Genomic DNA, 20,644 nt, shown 5'->3' on the forward strand with positions numbered 1-20,644 from the left:
TCAGCAAACTTGCTAATCTTGCCCTGTATGTTCTCATCCAAATTATTGATATAGATGACAAACAGTAATGGGCCCAGCACCGAGCCCTGAGGCACACCATTAGTCACAGGCCTCCAGTCCGAGAAGCAACCTTCCACCATCACCCTCTGCTTCCTTCCATGAAGCCAATTTGCTATCCATTCAGCGATCTCTCCTTAGATCCCATGCGATCTAACCTTCCAGAGCAGTTTACCATGCGGAACCTTGCCGAACGTCTGACTGAAATCCAACATCTACAGCTCTGTCCTCATCGACCTTTTTGATCACGTTTTCAAAAAACTCAATCAGATTTGTGAGACCCGACCTCCTTCGAACAAAACCATGCTGACTATCCCTAATCAGCCCTTGCCCATCCAAATGCCTGTATAACCTATCCCTCAGAATACTCTCTCATAACTTTCCAACTACAGATGTTAAGCTCACCGACCTATAGTTCCCAGCATTTTCCCTGCAGCCCTTCTTGAAAAGAGGTACAACATTTACCACCCTCCAGTCCTTCGGCACCTCTCCTGTATTTAAGGACGACTCGTAAATTTCAACCAGGGCTCCCGCAATTTCCTCTCTAGTCTCCCACAGTGTCCTCAGATATATCTGATCAGGCCCTGGAGATTTGTCTACCTTTATACACAATAGTACATTCAGTACTTCTTCAATGGTAACACTGACTGCTCTCAAGATACTTCCATTGACTGCCCCAAGTTCCTCCATCCTACTGTCTTTCTCCTCGGTAAATACAGATGAAAAATACTCATTGAGGATTTTTCCCATCTCCTGTGGCTCCACACAGAGGTGACCGCTTTGATCCCTGAGAGGTCCCATTCTATCTCTAGTTACCTTTTTCCCCCTTATGTATTTATAAAATCTTTTGGGATTGTCCTTAATGCCCCCGCCAGAGCTATCTCTCGGCCCCTTTTTGCCCTACTGATTTCCTTTTTCAGTTTACTCCTAAACTCCTCCAGGGGTGCACTTGATCCCAGCTGCCTATACTCGTCCCATGCATCCTTCTGGTTTTTGACCAATGCCTCAATTTCACTCGTCAGCCAAGCTTCCTTACGTTTGCCTGCTTTGCCTTTCACTCTAACAGGGATGTACATATCCTGAGCTTTTGTCAGCACACTTTTAAAAACATCCCACTTGGCTGATGTTCCTTTCCCCTCAAATAAAATTCTCCAGTCAACTTGAGCGAGATGCTCTCTCATACCCTCAAAGCTGGCCTTACCCCAGTTAAGCATTTTAACATGTGGACTCTCTCCATCCCTATCCATAAATAGCTTTAACCTAATCGAACTGTGGTCACTGGTCCCAAACGGCTCCTCCACAAACATTTCATTAACTTGCCCTTCCCAATTAACCAATACTAGATCAAATGTTGCCCTCTCACTTATGGGGACCTCTACATACTGCTTGAGAAAACTCTCCTGTACACTTTTGAGGAATTGCACCCCATTTAAACCCTTCACACTATGATTTTCCCAATCAATATTGGGAAAGTTAAAATCCCCTACTTCAACAACCTTATTTGACCTGCAGCTGTCTGCAAACTCCTGGCATATTTGTTCTACTTTACTTTTAACTCTATCCACCCTTAAAAATACCAATGTTTTAACCAACCTTAATTATTTCCTACCTACCTAATTATTTCCAGCCTAATTAATTCAAGTCACTTGCTCCATCGGATATGTGTCACTGCTTTGATAATTTAGACAGTTGTATTTCTGTCCTGAGTCAAAATAACCATTCCAGGCTATGGTGCATTCACGTCATGTGCACATCTGAGACTTGTTTGCAGGCAAGTTCACCACACATTTCTGCAGGTCTAATCCCTCACTGACACTGATGATCTTACTAAGGTATATGTTAGTGTTTACAAATCTATGCTTATTTCCCTCATTTTATCAATGCCGTGGGCTAGTCAAGATAATCAAATACAATTTCCTTAAAATGATTATCGGCAAAGAAATAAACATGTCAACCAAGAAATTATTCTATTGGCATTTATTCGGCTTATGTACTTAATCATGTGCTTAAATCCAATTCAAAAGTGATTTTAGAAAACTTTAGTTGTATAATTTACCAAATCACTACAAAATTGATAGGTTTTGTCAAAGTTGTATTTTAGTTCCCTCATGAAAGGTTTATTCCTTAACACACGACAAACTCCCAAATCGTAGAGCTCTTTCTTTTTTTATTTTTAATCTAGATTTGAATATTCTCCTTAGTAAATGTATTCTGTGCATTCTGTCTTACAAAAATAAAATAAATGCTCATTAGGTTCAGTCCAAGCCTCCAACAGTCAAAATCATAAATTTAAATGAATATCATGCTGTGTCAGTTAATGTGTCAGTTAATGTGTACAGACAAATTGTCAAATTATTAATTGGATAAAAAATCTTCAGATGCCTTCTCTGATCCCAATCCCAGCCTCCACGTTTCCTTCTTTCTCCCAAGACACACAACTTGTACCCATTGTGCCTCATTCAGGCTCAGCTTCCCACACACAGCGTTAGCAGCACCCCAAGCTAACCCCACGAATCAGCATCATTTTTGTTCCCCCACATAATGCTTGTCCAATTAACTAATCATAGTCTATGACGAACACAGCCAACCACGATTTACAATGGTATTTATTCACAAAATGCTGGAGTGACTCAGCAGGTCAGGCAGCATCTCAGGAGAGAAGGAATGGGTGACGTTTTGGGTCGAGACCCTTCATCAGTCTGAAGAAGGGTCTCGACCCGAAACCTCACCCATTCCTTCTCTCCTGAGATGCTGCCTGACCTGCTGAGTTACTCCAGCATTTTGTGAATAAATACCTTCGATTTGTACCAGCATCTGCAGTTATTTTTTTACACGATTTACAATGGGTGGCTGTGTCTCTCCCATCAGTAGTACAGTTGTATACTGAGATACATGCTCAATTCCATGCATGTTGGCAAATTGGTGTTTCAATAAACACTTGTTTTCCTTTCAGATGTAAAAGATCGCAAACTTCAATAGCTCAGGAATTCTAAAAATACTTCTCCAGATCCTTCCCCTCTGCAGTTACCTCTGACACCTCCATTTCGACTCCTCACCATGTTTTTACCGATTTCCCAATTGATTCGAAATGATCAGTCCTTGGCTGAGGCCTCAGCTTCAGCTGCCCATATCACCATCGTAAAAATTTCCATGCCTGAGATAACGTTTAAGTCTTCATCATTTGTCACATTCACCTCCATGCCCAACTTTTTGATCAGAACTCGTCATCTCACTGTTGTTCCTTTCTCCCATCTCCAGAATTCCCAATCCAACTGGACCCCTCCTTCTGTCCTTCGACTCTCTCTAAATCTATTTACCGAAGATTCCTAATAATTCATTCTATCTCAAATTTTCATCTGGCCCTGCTCACTTTAATCTCACCCCTTCTTAACTCGCAGCCCTCCATTCACTAGGGTCCAAACCTCACATTGTCATCAGACCATTACTTCACAGATGCTGAATGTCAATTTTCAGATACCTCTTCGTACCTCCCACTGGTCTATAATCCTGCCACTAACATGCCATTATATTCCATATAGTCATGTATCTCATTTCCTCATGAGATCTTCCCTCCAGACTCCAGCCTCACAGTCTTCTAACCTACCCAAAATCCATTAAGGCATGACATCCTGATGGACATTGATTACGCTTGATCTTGCCCCTTCGTATTTATTTCTACCTAAGGTTTACTCTGTGTTTTTCTCCCATGGGAATACCTTCCCACGCATGCAGGATACCTCCAATATCCTCCCCCACCCAATGTTTCCATTTCCTGGTCCCAACCAGGGGCGGCACAGTGGTGCAGCTGGTAGAGTTGCTGCCTCACAGTTCTCGAGTCCCAGATTTAATCCTGATCTCGGCTGCCATCTGTGTGGAGTTTGCACTTTTTTTGGTGTGAATTGTAGGTTCCCACTGGGTCCTCCGGTTTCTTCCCACATCCCAAAGACATGCAGGTTTGTAGGTTAATCGGCCTCTGTAAATTGCCCCTAGTGTGCAGAGAATGGATGAGAAAATGGAATAACATAGAACTAGTATGAATGGGTGATTGATGGTTGGCATGGACTCAGTGAGCCAAAGGGCCTGTTTCTATGTTGTATCTTTCAATCATTCAATCAACCAGCTCATCTTCACAATGGAAAATAAAATAGAAATTGGATCCATTATGCCCTACTTAGAGCTTAATTTGTCAATTCACAATTTCCTCCTATCAATTTGGTGAAACTGTGCACTGGCAATGCAGACACACAAGTTTAATAATATTTTCAATAATGTGAAACTTTGATAGGAAATGTGGAAAAACAAAAATACTATCTTCAGAAATGGTTACAGTTTTTGCAGGCTTATAAAGTGTAGCGAGAAGCAATTGATTTATTTTACTTAAATTCAGATAACTTACCATAATTGAGAACTATCCTGTCTCATTGGCATTTGGTATAACATTTGAAACCATTTACTTCCCATTTTGCATAATAAAAGAGGGGTAGCGTGAAAAGATAACTTGGAATATATATGAGACACCCCATCATAATCTGGCAGAGTGAGATCCCTGTAACACTGCACAACATATTATCAGAAACACTTTGGATGTGTGATATGGAAGTAATTTATGTTTAATTCACATTAATTTCTGTGGCTCATTAAAAACTTTTCATATGAAAGCAGAATCTTGATCATTGGCATTTATCCTCCCTACTCTCTAATATATAAATTGTTGACAGATACATCATGGAACACCATAGAACTGATTCTGTCTTTTAATGTGTTAATATCACACTTGTTTATCAAAGTATTTGTATTTTTTTCAAAGCTTGGACAAAATGTAATCCTTGGGAATCAAAATCCCATTGCAGCACAAAAATCATTAACACCAATTTTTAATATGTGATAATCTTGCACCTGAAAATAGAGATTCTCACCTAATTAATAACATCAAAATTTCACATGGCCATTGTGATGCTCAAGTTGTTATAATTTCTTCAAAGTTTTAATTTAGGTCAATATCTCATCAGACTTTTTTTATTCCGAAAATTCAGGTAACAGGAAGGAGGAGGGAGAGAGAGGGAGGGGGAGAGAGGGGGAGGGGGAGAGAGGGGGGAGGGGGAGAGAGGGGGAGGGGGAGAGAGGGAGAGAGGGAGAGAGGGAGAGAGAGGGGGAGAGAGAGGGGGAGGGGGAGGGGGAGAGAGGGAGAGAGGGAGAGAGGGAGGGGGAGGGGGAGAGAGGGAGGGGGAGGGGGAGAGAGGGAGAGAGAGAGAGGGAGGGGGGAGAGAGGGAGGGAGAGAGGGAGAGAGGGAGGGAGAGAGGGAGAGAGGGAGGGAGAGAGGGAGAGAGGGAGAGAGAGAGAGAGAGAGAGAGAGAGAGAGAGAGAGAGAGAGAGAGAGAGAGAGAGAGAGAGAGAGAGAGAGAGAGAGAGAGTACATGAAAGTGAAGGAACATAAGAGGTGGAAATAAGAGGAAAGGGAGTGGATGGAGGGAAGGAGAGATAGGATATCTAAAATGTGAGAAATGCAGCAAAAGCACGACCACTCCTGGACATGGAGGCCAGAACTGTTCTTAGTCATCGAGCTGCAGGTTACTCGCTAGTTGCTAACGCTAACAGCTGCCCGGCTACCTCCTCTGCCTGCATGTCCTCAGTTCCCTATTAACCCTCAGGCTGCTCAGCTTCCTCGGTCCTCCTCATAGGCCTTGCTCTGGATCAGCCTGTTGTGCCTGTTGTGACGTTTTGATCTGCTAGCCCGCGGTAGCTGGCTAACTTCTCCGGGCTCTGCGCTCCTTCGCTCCTGCCTGGCATGGCACTGAGGTACTTCGCTGCGAGGCTGCTCCAGCTCAACAACCACTCCACTCCGCCATGCATCTCTGCCATCATCAACCACGGACTTCTACGACGACCCAGATACATCCACAGAGGCTCCGGTCACAAGTTTGTCTACTCCCAGACCGGTCACTCCATCCCTGCACTCTGGTCAGCTGATCGGACTTCCACTCGTCCATTACGTCATCACAATAACGCACACGAGCGCGCCCCCTGTCTACAAGCCCTGGCTAAATCACCCGTGTCCATCCACACCACACAAAGCAACAAGAAGCTCACTCTGTTCAATATCCGGTCCCTCAACAATAAAAGCCACATTCTGAATGACTTCATCCTGGAAAATAAACTGGACTTCCTCTGTCTGACTGAAACCTGGCAACAACCTCTGGATTACCTCCCACTCAACCTCACTACACCCAACGGATACTCCTACATCAATAAACCACGCTCGGAAGGCCGAGGTGGTGGGATTGCCGTAATTCACCGACAGGACTTCAAGATCAGCCTCATCTCCATCTCATCTGCTCCTTCATTTGAACACCTGGCTTTCAAACTCTCTGGCCACACACAATTAGTCATGGCAGTTGTCTACCGCCCTCCCAAACCACACCCATCATTCCTTTCTGACTTCTCTGACTTTCTGACCCAGTTCTGTTCTCTCTCCCCCTCAATCCTCCTCCTCGGTGATTTCAACATCCATATGGACTCCACTGACTCCACAATAACCGCTGACTTCACTGAAATACTCAACTGCTTTAACCTCACTCAACACGTCAATTTTCCCACCCATAACCATGGGCACATTCTGGACCTTGTCTGCTCCACTGGACTAAATCTACATCACCTCTCTGGCTCCGACCCCACCCTCTCTGATCACTTAGCCATCACCATGTCTGTCAACATTCCCACCCCAGCTCCAAGGCAAAAACGCAAAATCAACTTCTGTAAGCTGAACTCTGTTTCACCTGCCTCGCTCTCATCCTCCCTCTCTGAAATAATGTCCGCCTCTCCCTTCGTTGACCTCCATAGCCCCTCTGACCTCACTGACTACTACAACTACACTCTCTCCTCCTGCCTCGACCAGCTTGCACCTATAAAAACCAAAACAGTTTCCTTCACCCACTCTGCTCCCTGGTTTACCCCTGAACTCCGCATGATGAAAACTCATGCCCGCCAACTTGAAAGACTCCGCAACAAAACAGGTCTCACAATTCACTCCCAAGCCTACAAAGACCACCTGCAGCACTACAAAGATGCCCTCTCCCGTGCCCACTCCACCTACTACTCTCAAATAATTCACTCTGGCTCCGGAAACCCAAAAACACTCTTCTCTACAATAAACAAACTCCTCAGCCCCCTGGACACCATCTCCCAATCATTCACAGTTGACAAATGCATCACTTTCCTTTCATTCTTCCAAAGCAAAATAGACAACATCTACAGCACCTTAACCACCAAAGCACCTGCTCCCCCTCAAACCACCTGCCCCCCCCTTATCCTGTCAACCCCTGCCTCAGTTCTCCCCAGCCTCCACAACCGACCTCTCTGACCTCTTCACAGGAATAAAAACTGCCACCTGCTCTCTGGACCCCATCCCCTCCAGCTTTGTCAAGGCCTGCCTTCCTGCTCTCTCTCCACTTATCACTGCAACAATAAACTCCTCCCTGTCCACTGGCATCGTCCCGCCATCCCTCAAAATCGCTGCTGTCACCCCCATTCTGAAAAAACCTGGTCTCAACCCTGACACCCCAAACAACTTCAGACCAATCTCCAACCTACCCTTTCTGTCCAAAGTTTTGGAACATGCTGTAGCTTCCCAACTCAAATACCACCTCTCTACCAATAACCTGTATGAAACTTTCCAATCCGGATTCCGCTCCAACCACTGTACTGAAACTGCGCTCCTCAAAATCACAAACGACCTTTTCCTCTCCTCCGACGCTGGCAACCTCAACATCCTCATCCTACTTGACCTCAGCGCCGCCTTTGACACCATAAATCACTCCATTCTCCTCACCCGACTTGAAACCTCCTTTAACATCACCGGCACAGCCCTATCCTGGTTCAAATCTTACCTCTCTGACAGGCACCAGTTCATCTCCATTAACAACTGTAAATCCCCCACCGCTCCCCTCCCCCAAGGTGTCCCCCAAGGCTCAGTCCTTGGCCCCCTCCTCTTCATCCTCTACCTGTTCCCCCTTGGTCAATTAATCCGCCGTCATGGTCTCAACTTCCACTGCTTCGCCGATGATATCCAGCTCCTCATCTCCACCAAGTCAATCTCCACCACCACACACTCTACACTGACAAACTGCATCACTGAAATAAAATCTTGGCTTCAATCAAATTTCCTCAAACTCAACCGCAATAAATCTGAAATCATCATCATTGGTCCAAAAACGCTCACCAAATCCACCCAAAACTTCATCCTCAATATTGATGGTCTCCCAGTATCCACCTCCCCTCACATCCGGAATCTTGGAATCATCTTTGATCAAACCCTCTCCTTCGACAAACACATCAAACACATCACAAAGACAGCCTTCTTCTACCTCAAAAACATTGCCCGTCTCCGTCCATGCCTCTCCTCCACAGCTGCAGAAACCCTCATCCACGCCTTCATCACCTCCCGTCTGGACTACTGCAACAGCCTCCTCTAAGGCGCACCCTCAAAAATCATCTGTAAACTTCAATACATTCAAAACTCCGCTGCCCGTCTACTCACCCACACCCCGATCCGTGACCATATCACCCCCGTCCTTTACAAACTCCACTGGCTCCCCATCCCCCAGAGAATCCAGTACAAAATCCTCCTCATGACCTACAAAGCCCTCCATAACCTGGCCCCATCCTACCTGACCGACCTCCTCCACAGGCACACTCCCACCTGCACCCTCCGCTCTGCTGCTGCCAATCTCCTATCCCCCCACATCCGGACCAAACTCAGATCCTGGGGGGACAGGGCTTTCTCCATCGCTGCTCCCACCCTATGGAACTCACTACCCCAAACCGTCAGAGACTCCTCCTCACTCACCACATTCAAAACATCACTGAAGTCTCACCTGTTCAGCACTGCCTTCAACCACTGAAGGTCACCTCACCTTCTGTCTCCTTTCTCTGTTCGTTTACTTATTTATCTATTTATTCACTTCCCTATGTTCTCTAAATCCCTGTAAAGCGTCTTTGAGTATATGAAAAGCGCTATATAAATGTAATGCATTATTATTATTATTATTATTAGATTCATAAAGAGGTTTGGATATGTTTGAGGAAGATCTGAAACATTAACTCTCTTCCTCTTTCCACAGATGCAGTCTGACCTGGTGAGTGTTTCCAGCACTGGTTATATTTCAGATTTCCAGCATCACAAGGCTTTTGTAATTTCTGATTACTGTCCAATCTCGGATGACTAACTTGGGGCTGCAACATTCACTACCACAAACCACTCCACTCCATCATTTCTCCCTTTCTCTTCCCATTCCCCCTCCCCCCCCCCCCCCCCCCCCCCCCCCCCCACCTCCCACCACCACCAATTTTCCCCCACTCTCTTTCGAAGCAAAGCATTTAAATTCCAGACACTTCAAAAATATTAATATTTCATTATTATTTAACGGTTTAAAAACATTGCTGAACAAGAATAGTTTTAAAAAACGTGACCAAATGAGGCTGCACTGTTTTTTGATCCACTAGCAGATCAGAAAGAAATTGATGCTGTTAACCTGAACATAATATTATTAAGAGTTGATGAACTGCAGTAACATGACAATTAAGCTGACAGAAACTGGTGAATCTGTTATCATCCTTAATTTCTTCCTAATCAACTTCTTCCTGTGGTGAAGAACACAGGACAGACAAATGTTAGATGTTAATATTCTACTGCATACTCTCCACCTTGTTTTGATGAGGGCAATCTTCATGCAGCCAGGCTTCATTATCATTCTTGATGTGGAGGGGAGCATTCATAAAGTCAGGGCTTGCTTCAGACCTTCCTTTTGGACTTTAGACTTTAGGGATACAGCGTAGAAACAGGTACTTCGGTCTATGGAGTCCGCGCCGACCAATGGTCACCTGTACACAATAGTTGTATCCTACACATTAGGAACACTTTACAGAAGCCAATTAACCTACAAACCAGTATGTGTAAGAAGGAACAGCAGATACTGCTTTAAACCGAAGATATTCACAAAAAGCTGGAATAACAGCAGGTCTGAAACATTACCTATTCCTTTTCTCCATAGATGCTGTCTGATTCGCTGAGTTACTCCAGCATTTTGTGTCAGCCTACAAATCAGTGCGTCTTTCCAATGTGGGAGGAAACCAGAGATCAAAAGCCACGAGATCACAGGGAGAATGTACAAACTCCGTGCAGACAGCACCCATATTCAGGATCGAACCTGGGTCTCTGGTGCTATAAGGCAGCAGCTCTACCGCTCCACCACGGTTCCTCTTTATTGCTGCAGAGCATAATGAATGCATCTTTTATTTTCCCAGAAAGTGATGCCATCAGCACAACTAAACCTCATATGCAGCTGAGAAAACAGTTTCTTGTGGATTTTGTGCTCTCAAGGTCAAATTTCTCTAAAATAGTTGCCCCGTGGAGTCTGGAGATTGTTAGTGTCTTAGACATGCGGGTGTAGATTGCATCGCTAGCCCTTAACATTCAGAATTGTTCCTCCCTCGAGGCTCTGGGGTGACATGTTGGTTTAGAGAATCAAACACACTCGGCTAGTGCTATTTCACTATCAAGGATACCTACCGCTCCAACACTCACCCTCACTTTGGGAAATCCAACCACCTGGCTGTATTATTTGTGTAGGAAGGAACTGCAGATGCTGGTTTACACCAAAGATAGACACAAAATGCTGCAGTAACTCAGCGGGACAGGCAGCATCTCTGGAGAGAAGGAATGGGTGATGTTTTTGGTCGATAAGGTCTGAAGGGTCTCGTCACGAAACGCCACCGATTCCTTCTGTCCAGAGATGCTGCCTGTCCCGCGAAGTTACTCCAGTATTTTGTGTCTATCTTCAGCTTAAAGCAGCATCCGCATTTCCTTCCTACTCATTACAATGTGCCTACCACCACGATAGATCAACGGAGGATGCAATCTCACTGGTTCTCCACTCTGCACCGCAGTACTTGGGCAATATAAACACATACATCAGGCTGTTGTTCATCGACTGCAGCTTACCATTCAACAACATCATATCCTCCAAACATGTTACAAAGCTGAGGGAACTGGGTCTCTGCACATCCCTTTGCAACTGGATCCTCGACTTCCTCATCCACAGAACAGTCAGTATGAATTGGCAACAGTTTCTCCTCAACAACCATAGGCACTGGGGCAGCTCAATGCTGTGTGCTCAGCCCCCTGCCCTACTGCTCTACTCACTTCATACCCATGACTGTGTAGACAGACACACTTTCAACTCCATCTTTAACTTCACCGACAACACCATTATTGTTGGACGAATTACGGGAAATGATGAGTTAGAGCATAGGAGGGAGACCGATCATCTGATTAAATGATGCCAGAACAACAGTTTGCTCTCAACATCAGTAAAAGCAAGGATCTAATTGTTGACTTTAGGTGAGGAAGGCTGAGGAGCCATGAACCTGTCTTCACCGATAGGTTGGTGATGGAGAGAGTCAAGTTCCTGGATGTGCATATCTCTGAGGATCTGTCCTGGACCTAGCACATTGATGCAGTCATAAAGAAAACCACCAACACCTCTACTTCCTAAGAAGATTGAGGAAATTCAGAAAGTCAACAAATACTCACTTGAATTTCTACAGTTGTACAGAAGAGAGAATATATATATATTTTTAAAATTTTATTAAAATTTTAACAAAACAAATACATGTATGAACTCATAGTACGCAATGGTACCTACATTATAAATTTGATTATACATTTAAATTCGATTATACCTGTATTGTTCTGTATTATCTCCCCACCCAGAACCCCCCTCCCCCCACCCCCCAGTTAGAAAAAAGAGGAGAAAGGAGAAGAAGAAAGATAAAGAAATAAAAAAATTTAAAAAAGGAAAGAAAGAAAGAAAGAAGAAAGAAGGGAACCTGGAGACAAGAAGGAAACACTTCCGGCTAATTTCTTATTAAATTCTTTTTAGTGGTATCAAAACAATCCTGAAATTAAATATTTCCAATTCTTAATCCTAGTTTTAAAGTGAACGGGTTCCAAAGTTTCAAAAAGAAATCATATTTATCTCTCAGATTATAAGTAGCTTTTTCTAATGGGATACAACTACGCATTTCTGCATACCATCTTGCAATTCTTATTTCATTGTGATCTTTCCAAGTGACCGCCACACATTTTTTTGCTATTGCTATTGCTATTTTGAGAAATCTTTCCTGATATTTATCTAAAATTAATCTTGGTAATATTCCTTTAGTATCTCCCAATAAAAACAACCTTGAATGGTATGGTCTTATTCATCAATTGTTCCAAAAAGTTTTTTAGGTCTTTCCAAAAAGGAGTTACCTTAGGACATGCCCATGTGGAGTGTAAAAAAGTACCCACATCCTGGTTGCATCTAAAACAAATTTCAGGTAAATTTGGATTTAAATTGTTTAATTTTTCAGAGTTAAATATAGTTGATGTAAAAAATTGTATTGTACTAAACTATATCTCACATTAATAGTATTTTTCATACTTTCTAAACACAATCTTTCCCAACTTGGTTCATCAATGCTGATATTCAGATCTGTTTCCCATCTTTGTCTTGATTTTTGAATTCCTGTCTTTGGACTAGATTTTTGTAACAATTTATACATTGAAGATATATTTTTTTTAGTTCCCTTGCCCTGAATCAGGGATTCAATTCAGGGAGAAGAGAGAATATTGACTGGTTGCATCATGGCCTGGTTTGGCAACCCAATCACCCAGGATTGAAGGAGATTATAAAAAGTGGTGAACACTATCAATGGTTCTGACCTCCTCACCATCAAAGGGATCTGTAGGAGGCATTGCCTCAAAAAGGCAGCTGGCATATCATCAAGCAACCACACCTCCCTGGCCACGCTCTCATGTCACTCCTGCCATTGGGAAGAAGGTGTATGAGTCTGAAAACCGTGGTTAAGGAATTGCTTCTTCCCAACAGTTCCCAACAACTGGCTATTGAACACTACAAATACCAGCTGAACTCACAACTATGAACTGTTTTGAGTCCACTAGGGACTTTGGACTTTTGTTTTGTTTTGTTTTTTTGTTGAACCTTTTTTAAATTGTTTCATTATATTATCCATATGTACTGTGTTTACAGGTCTGTTCTCCTGCTGCACGTATGAATGTTATTGTTCCGCTTCGGCACATATGACAGTTAAACATTCTTAACTCAAAATGGAACAGTCATAACAGCACCTCTTAGACAGGATCCTCATTATGCAATCGATCAAACTTCAACAGATGAACACAAAGTGCTGGAATAACTCAGCAGGTCAGGCAGCATCGCTGGAGAAAAAGGATGGGTGATGTTTCATGTTGGGACCCGTCAGACAGGTCATCATACCTCAAACCTTGCTTAATCCACAATCCTTGGAAATCCACGTTCACGTGGCATCCGCTGATCTCAGTGGAAGGGAGCTGAAATTTCCTTTCCTTAAAAGAACATTACTGACATCCTTAACACAGTGGTGTGATGCAAACTCTAATACATTTGACAGTGTCTGCCCTGTCTGGAATGATCCAGAGGCTCATTATTCAGCGATGACAACTTTTCCCTTCTGTTTTGTTGTTTATTTTCCGATTCTATTGATTTATATGCTTTAATTATATCCCCTGTATTATCCTTCACTGTTATGTAAGTCTGCTTTAACAATAATTACTTCCATACTCCATTCCTTCACAACATTTTTATTTTATTACAACTGTCTGATTTTATGTTTCTCTATATGATTAAGATAAAGGGCATCAATGTTGTGGAACAAAGGAGCTTATTTTTTAGCCGCTCATTTTTCTAGAATTATGCACTCCCAAGACAAATAAATATCTTCTAACCCATTGAACAATGTGCCTCTGAACCAGCTTGCAAAAAGGGAGATCTAGTGTGGTAGCAGTCCATTTTTTTCTACCAAGCTATTCATGAGCCAATCTATCCTCTGCTATTGCTCTTATACATTTGCACTAATGTACATTGAGATAATGCAAATTCATCCTTTTGCTCCTAAATTTGAAATAACTCCTTAGCCGATTGCTCCACTAAAAACCTAATCTACAAATATGCTGCCAACACCACTGTTGGCTGAATCACAGGTGATGATGAGATAGCACACAGGAGAGAGAAAGAACATCTGGTTGAGTGGTGCCGCAACAACAGCCTCTCATTCAACGTCAGCAAAATCATTGACTTCTGAAAGGGGAGGTCAGAAGACTACATGTCAGTTTTCATTGGTTAATCGTCAAATTCCTGGGCATTAATATCGTGAATGCCGTACCCTGAGTCCAGCAAGTACATATAATCATGATAAGGTGACCAATGCCTCTACTCTCTTAGAAGTTGAAGGGGATTCAGAGGAGATTCAGCATGTTTTGAAAACTCTAACAACATAGAAAGTATCCCGACTGGTTGCATCATGACCTGGTACGGAAGTTCCATCCCACAGGAACACAAGAGGCTGCTGAGAGTGGTGGACTTAATAATGATTTATTTGAAAAAGGGACAATGTGCATTAATTGACATTCAAACAAATGTAAATGTACTCGAGTTAGCCGAGAGGGTAGTTTTCATCGACAGTCCCTTAGCCTGATGTTGCTAAGCATCCTAGGAAAGAAATACAATACAATATGTACAATAGTTAAAAACATAGTACATTATCATACAAAGCAATACAGTTAATTAAAATGAGCAGACAAAACCCAAATAGCAAATGTAAAAATACAGTGTGAGTACAGTCTTCATTTAAAGTTTACATTTTTTTAGATTAAGTTTTAAAAGTCACGTTCAAGTTGGATAAAACTAGCATCAGTGTTGACATTGTTGGTTCTCAATAAGCCATTTCTTGACGTTACACTTAAATGAATAATATGATGGGGAATCTCTAACTGATTGTGGTACTGAATTCCATTGATGTGATGCTCTGAAGGAAAAGACAGCCTGGCTAAATGCAGTTTTCCTGAATGGGATAGTGCAGTCCCCCCTAGCTGCACCTCTGGTAGCTCTGTCTTAGACTAGTCCACCATGGGCACAGCCCTCCCTACCATCAAAGGCATTAACAAGGGGTGCTACCTCGAGAAGGTGGCATCTATCAACAAGAATCCCCACCATCTGGGCCATTTCCTCTTCTCATTGCTGCCTTTGGGCAGGGTATAGAACCCTGAAGTCCCATACTGTTAAGTTCAGGATCAGCTCCTTTCCTGTATCCATCCAATTCTTGAACCAACTTGCATAAGCTTAATCCTACCTGGACAACAGAACACTACGGACATGTAGATTCTATTTATAATTTATGGTTTTTGTTTGTCGTCTGAATCTATGTGTCCATGATGCTGTTGGAGGCAAGATTTTCATTGTACCTGTACCTCACCATACCTATGCATATGACAATAAATTGACTTGAACAGAGCTGAACAGAACAACAATTGTCAATATATCGGCATTTCTGACCTCGTGGTGGAAGGAAGATCATTGATGAAGCAGCAAAATATAGATTGGTCCATAATGATAGGAAGATTCTTACAGTGATGTCCAGGGGACACAAAAAACAGGGACCTCGACTCAACTTGCGCATGACAACCAAAATGCCCCATCTACACTGGTCCCACTTGCTCCTATTTGGCTGTCCCTCGAGCTTTCCTATCAATGTACTTGTCCAAATGTCTTTTAAATGTTGTTATAATACCTGATCCTGCTGTAATTTGTTATAACCATCTTCATTATCTATGATAGCACCCACTGCAATGTGTTACAGAAGATGTGCTCCATACGTTGACTTGACTTGAAGTTCATTTGGAGCAGAATTGAGCCATTTGGCCCATCAAATCTACTCTGCCATTCAATCATGACTGATCTATCCCTCCCAACCCCAATTCATCTTTGAAAAATACAAACTAAAAAGTGGAGAAGAATTCATTAGGTCAGGTTTTTTTTAAAAAATAACCAATTCCTTAGTCTCCTTCTTCATATTCAAATTCGCTGGTTTAAAAAAAGATAGTGTTGCATTGGCCGGGAATCGAACCCGGGCCTCCCGCGTGGCAGGCGAGAATTCTACCACTGAACCACCAATGCAGCTGATATGAAGCGATGTTTTAGGGTTGATAAGGCAATCACCACCAGACTTTTTGCATTGGAGGCAGCAGAAGTTATGAAACTGCTTCTGCTGTCCCTGTTTGTAGTCGTTCGCCTGACTGAGGTCAGTTGACAGGGCTCCCCACGGGGAGGTCGACAACGTCAGCCCCACCACCACACTGAATATATATAACCATTATGAAATGTTTTCTTTCGTTGCGTATCAGCTAACTGAATGTTTAGGGACAGTTATTTTTTCTTTGAAAAAAATAAACTGCACAGCGACGCTATTCAACGCCAAGACAGAGTGATTTACAGCCTCCTCTCATCGGCGCTCAGACCAGAGCCCGGGAGGACAGAGCGCCCCCCCCCCCCAACCGTCACCCCCCCCCAACCGTCACCCCCCCCCCCCCCAAACCGTCACCCCCCCCCCCAACCACCGTCACACCCCCCCCCACCACCGTCACACCCCCCCCCCACCACCGTCACACCCCCCCCCCCACCACCGTCACACCCCCCCCCACCACCGTCACTCCCCCCCACCACCGTCACTCCCCCCCACCACCGTCACTCCCCCCCCACCGTCACCCCCCTCCACCACCGTCACCCCCCTCCACCACCGTCACACCCCTCCACCACCGTCACACCCCCCCCCACCGTCACACTCCCCCCCCCACCGTCACTCCCCCCCCCACCGTCACTCCCCCCCCCCCACCGTCACTCCCCCCCCCACCGTCACTCCCCCCCCACCGTCACTCCCCCCTCCCTCCAGTCACGTGTCGGGCTCTGCGACGTACGCGCGGCGCTGCCCGGCGAATGACGTGTGGCGCGAACCGCGCAGGCGTTGGCGGCGACGTGGCCAAAGGCCTGGCATCGGGGGACGCGCCGCTGCAGCTGCCGCAGGTGAGTGAGTCCACGACCGCGCAGCGTCGCTCCTTCATCACCTGCCTTTCGGAGCGGCACATCCGACACAGAAAAGTATATTTAATAATCGTAAGGGGCAACTGGCCATCTGCGTGAAATATGCGTTTAATATGCGTTGACATAAATAGCTGGGGAGAGGGGGGAGTGTGTAGGAAGGAACAGGATAAAGCAGGGAATAATGTTCAGTGCAAGATAAAGTCCGATTAAAGATGGTCAGAGGGTCTCCAATGGGGGAGATTCTAACTAATTCAGTCTGAAGAAGGGTCTCGACCCGAAACGTCACCATTCCTTCTCTCCCGAGATGCTGCCTGACCCGCTGAGTTACTCCAGCTTTTTGTGTCTACCTTCGGTTTAAACCAGCATCTGCATTTCCTTCCTCCACAAATCAGATCCTATCGTGGTTTGACTTCTCAAAATGTAACACCTCATATTTATCTGCATTAAACTCCATTAACCGTGCCTAGGCCCACTTGCGTAACCAATCCAATGCTATAAAGGGTCTCGACCCGAAACGTCACCCATTCCTTCTCTCCCAAGATGCTGCCTGACCTGCTGAGTTACTCCAGCATTTTGTGAATAAATCGATTTGTACCAGCATCTGCAGTTATTTTCTTATACCAATGCTATAATCTTTGATTGCCGTCTTCGTTATCTATAATATAATATCACCCACTTTAATGTCATCCGCAAACTTACTAACCCTGCCTTGTGCATTCTTATTCAAATCATTATAGATATAAACCGCTAGTCACAGGCTTCCAGTCTGGAAGAAACCTTCCACCATCACATTCTACTAGCTCTCCTGGGATCCCATGCAATCTAACCTTCTAGGGTAGCCTACTATGCGTACCTTGTTAATGTCTATGGCAATGCCCCCATCAACCTTTTTTGTTACATCTTCAAAAAACACAAATCAGATTCGTAAGACACAATCTCGACCATGTTGACTATTCCTACTCTATCCAATGTCTATCCAATATCTTGTCCTTCAGAATACTCTCCAGTAACTTGCCAACGAAGTGAGTCCACCCTATAATTCACAGACTTTTCCTTGCAGGCCTTCTTAAAGAGAGGCACAACATTAGCCATCCTCCAGTTTTCATGTACCTCACCCGTGACTAATGAAGATTTGTAAATCTCAGCCAGGGTGTCCAGTTTCTTCTCTAGCTTTCCACAATGTCCTTGGATATATTTAATCAGGCCTGGGAAATTTATCTACATTCATACACCTTAGGACAGAAAGCACCTAGGGAGTCCTGTTTTCTCTCTATTTAACCTTTAATGCACTTACAACACCTCATTATCTCCTGAGTCCTTTTTGCCCCCATGGTTTCCTTCAACGGTATGCTCCTCAGTTTCAAATTCCTCCAGGGATACACTTATTCACAGCTGTCTCTATCAGTCTCATGTGTTTTTTTTCCTGATCAGAACCACAATTTCTCTCATCATCCAAACTCTGACGAGTAATAAAAATGCTGGAGTCCTGTTATTTAATTTAAAGTGCTGAATTTGCAGTAATCCATTTGGATGATGACTGGAAAGTTTTGGCAGGGTTTTACATATACGGTAGTGGACAGGCTTAAAAAGTAACAAGCAGGCTCATGGAATGTTGCTTTTATCTTAGTTCCAAAGCTTGAGGAGAATTATGCTTCAGTAGTTTAAGCTTAATTTGGAGTATTATGTTGCGCTTTAGGCATACCACAGGAAAGATACACTTGTCTTGGATTCATGGAATTATACCAGACTTAAGATGTTGAATTATGATGGATTAATTGAATTTAGTTTATATTCTCTATACTTATGAAAATACATGTGATTGGATCTGTGCTCAAAATAATATAATTTGATAAGGTAGGCCAACTGCATTCCTTCAGGTGATGGAATCCAGTCAGAGAGAAATATTTTTTAAAGAGCCTCCCCATCCTTTTAAAAGATGAAGGACTGTGTTTGCTAGTTTAATTTAATTTTGCAAGACTGATATTGATAAGAGGATTAAAAGTAAAGATGGTCAGTATATCTTAATGATTATCTAATTAATCTATCGACACAAAGGTGGGTGGTGTAGATAGCGAAGATGGTTGTCAAATATTGCAGCAGGATCTTTTATCAGTTGGGCAGGTTGGCTGAGGAATAGTTGATGGAATTTAATACAGAGAAATGTGAGGTGTTGCATTTTGGAAAGTCTAACAGAGAAACATAGAAAAATAGGTGCGGGAGTAGGCCATTCGGCCCCGTGCCAGTATCGCCATTCAATATGATCATGGCTGATCATCTAAAATCAGTACCCCGTTTCTGCTTTTTCCCCAAATCCCTTGATTCCTTTAGCCCTAAGAGCTAAATCTCTCTTGAAAACATCCATTGAATTGGTCTCCACTGCCTTCAGGGCAGAGAACGCCACAGATTCACAACTCTCTGAGTGGAAAATGTTTTTTCTCATCTCAGTCCTAAATGGCCTACCCCATATTCTTAAACTGCGACCGCTGGTTCTTGACTCCCCCAACATCCGGAACATTTTTCCTGCATCTAGCCTTCCAATCCTTTAAGAATTTTATATCTATATGTTACTAAAACTCTCTTGTGTATGTGTGTGTGTGCATATATATATATATTCAGTATGTTCCCGAACTACAGCCAAAACGGTAAACGATCGTGCAACAATTTTAGGCCCACCCTACTCACCATTCCCCTGCGGTCTAACTAAATCAAGTTATTGTTACTTTTAAAAAACAATTAACAAAGGAATAGATTGGGGGGGTGTGGGAGCGCCCGCTTCAACTGGCGTCATCGTTCCCCTCCGTCTCCTCCCGCGGCCGCTCCTTCTTCTCCTCCTCCTCCCGCTCCGACATCTTGTTTGCGCCTCCGCCCACTGCGCTGACCACCGGGAGGTGTAGTCCCCATTCCCGCCCGACACCAGCGCCCCGGACCAAGACTGGAGGGGGAGAGAGGGGGGGTATGGGGTGGGGGGATGGAGTGGGTGAGGGGGGGGGGTGGGGGGCTGTGCCGGAGAGCCCCTAAGAGTGGAGGGGGCGTGAGGGGTTGAGGGGGGATGGAGTGGGTGGGGGGGGCAAGTGGGGATGGAGGGGAGGGGAAGGGGGGAGGGGAGGGTGCTACACCAATGCAGGAGAGCTTTGGGCCCAACGGGTCCACCCTGTTCTAATGTTTCTACAAGATCTCCTCTCATCCTTCTAAATTCCAGTAAATACAAACCCAGTCGACCCATTCTTTCATCATTGTCAGTCCCGCCATCTCAGGAATTAACCTGGTGAACCTACGCCGCACTCCCTCAATAGCAATAATGCCCTTCCTCAAATTAGGAGACCAAAATTGCACACAGTACTCCAGGTGCGGTCTCACCCAGGGCCCTATACAACTGCAGTAGGACTTCCTTGCTCCTAAACTCAAATCCTCATGGGATCCACAGTGAATGGCAGGGCTCTGGGGAAGATGTAGTGCAGAGGGATCTAGGAGTGCAGGTTCATAGTTCCTGAAAGTGGCATCACAGGTGACAAGGTGGTCAAAAAGGCCTTTGGCACATTGGCCTTCATCAGTTAGAGTACTGAGTATAGAAGTTGGGAGGTCATGTTACAGTTATATAACATGTTGGTGAGGCCAC

General features: G+C 44.2%; 1 non-coding gene across 1 annotated transcript; it reads right to left on the minus strand.

Annotated features, from left to right (window-relative positions):
• Positions 1-16,036: 16,036 nt before the first annotated feature.
• On the minus strand, positions 16,037-16,107 carry trnag-gcc (transfer RNA glycine (anticodon GCC)). The gene has a single exon. It is a non-coding gene; the product is annotated as a tRNA-Gly (tRNA).
• Between the last annotated feature and the right edge of the window lie 4,537 nt (positions 16,108-20,644).

This window comes from Rhinoraja longicauda, chromosome 1 (assembly GCF_053455715.1).
Source record: "Rhinoraja longicauda isolate Sanriku21f chromosome 1, sRhiLon1.1, whole genome shotgun sequence".
Taxonomy (NCBI): domain Eukaryota; kingdom Metazoa; phylum Chordata; class Chondrichthyes; order Rajiformes; family Arhynchobatidae; genus Rhinoraja; species Rhinoraja longicauda.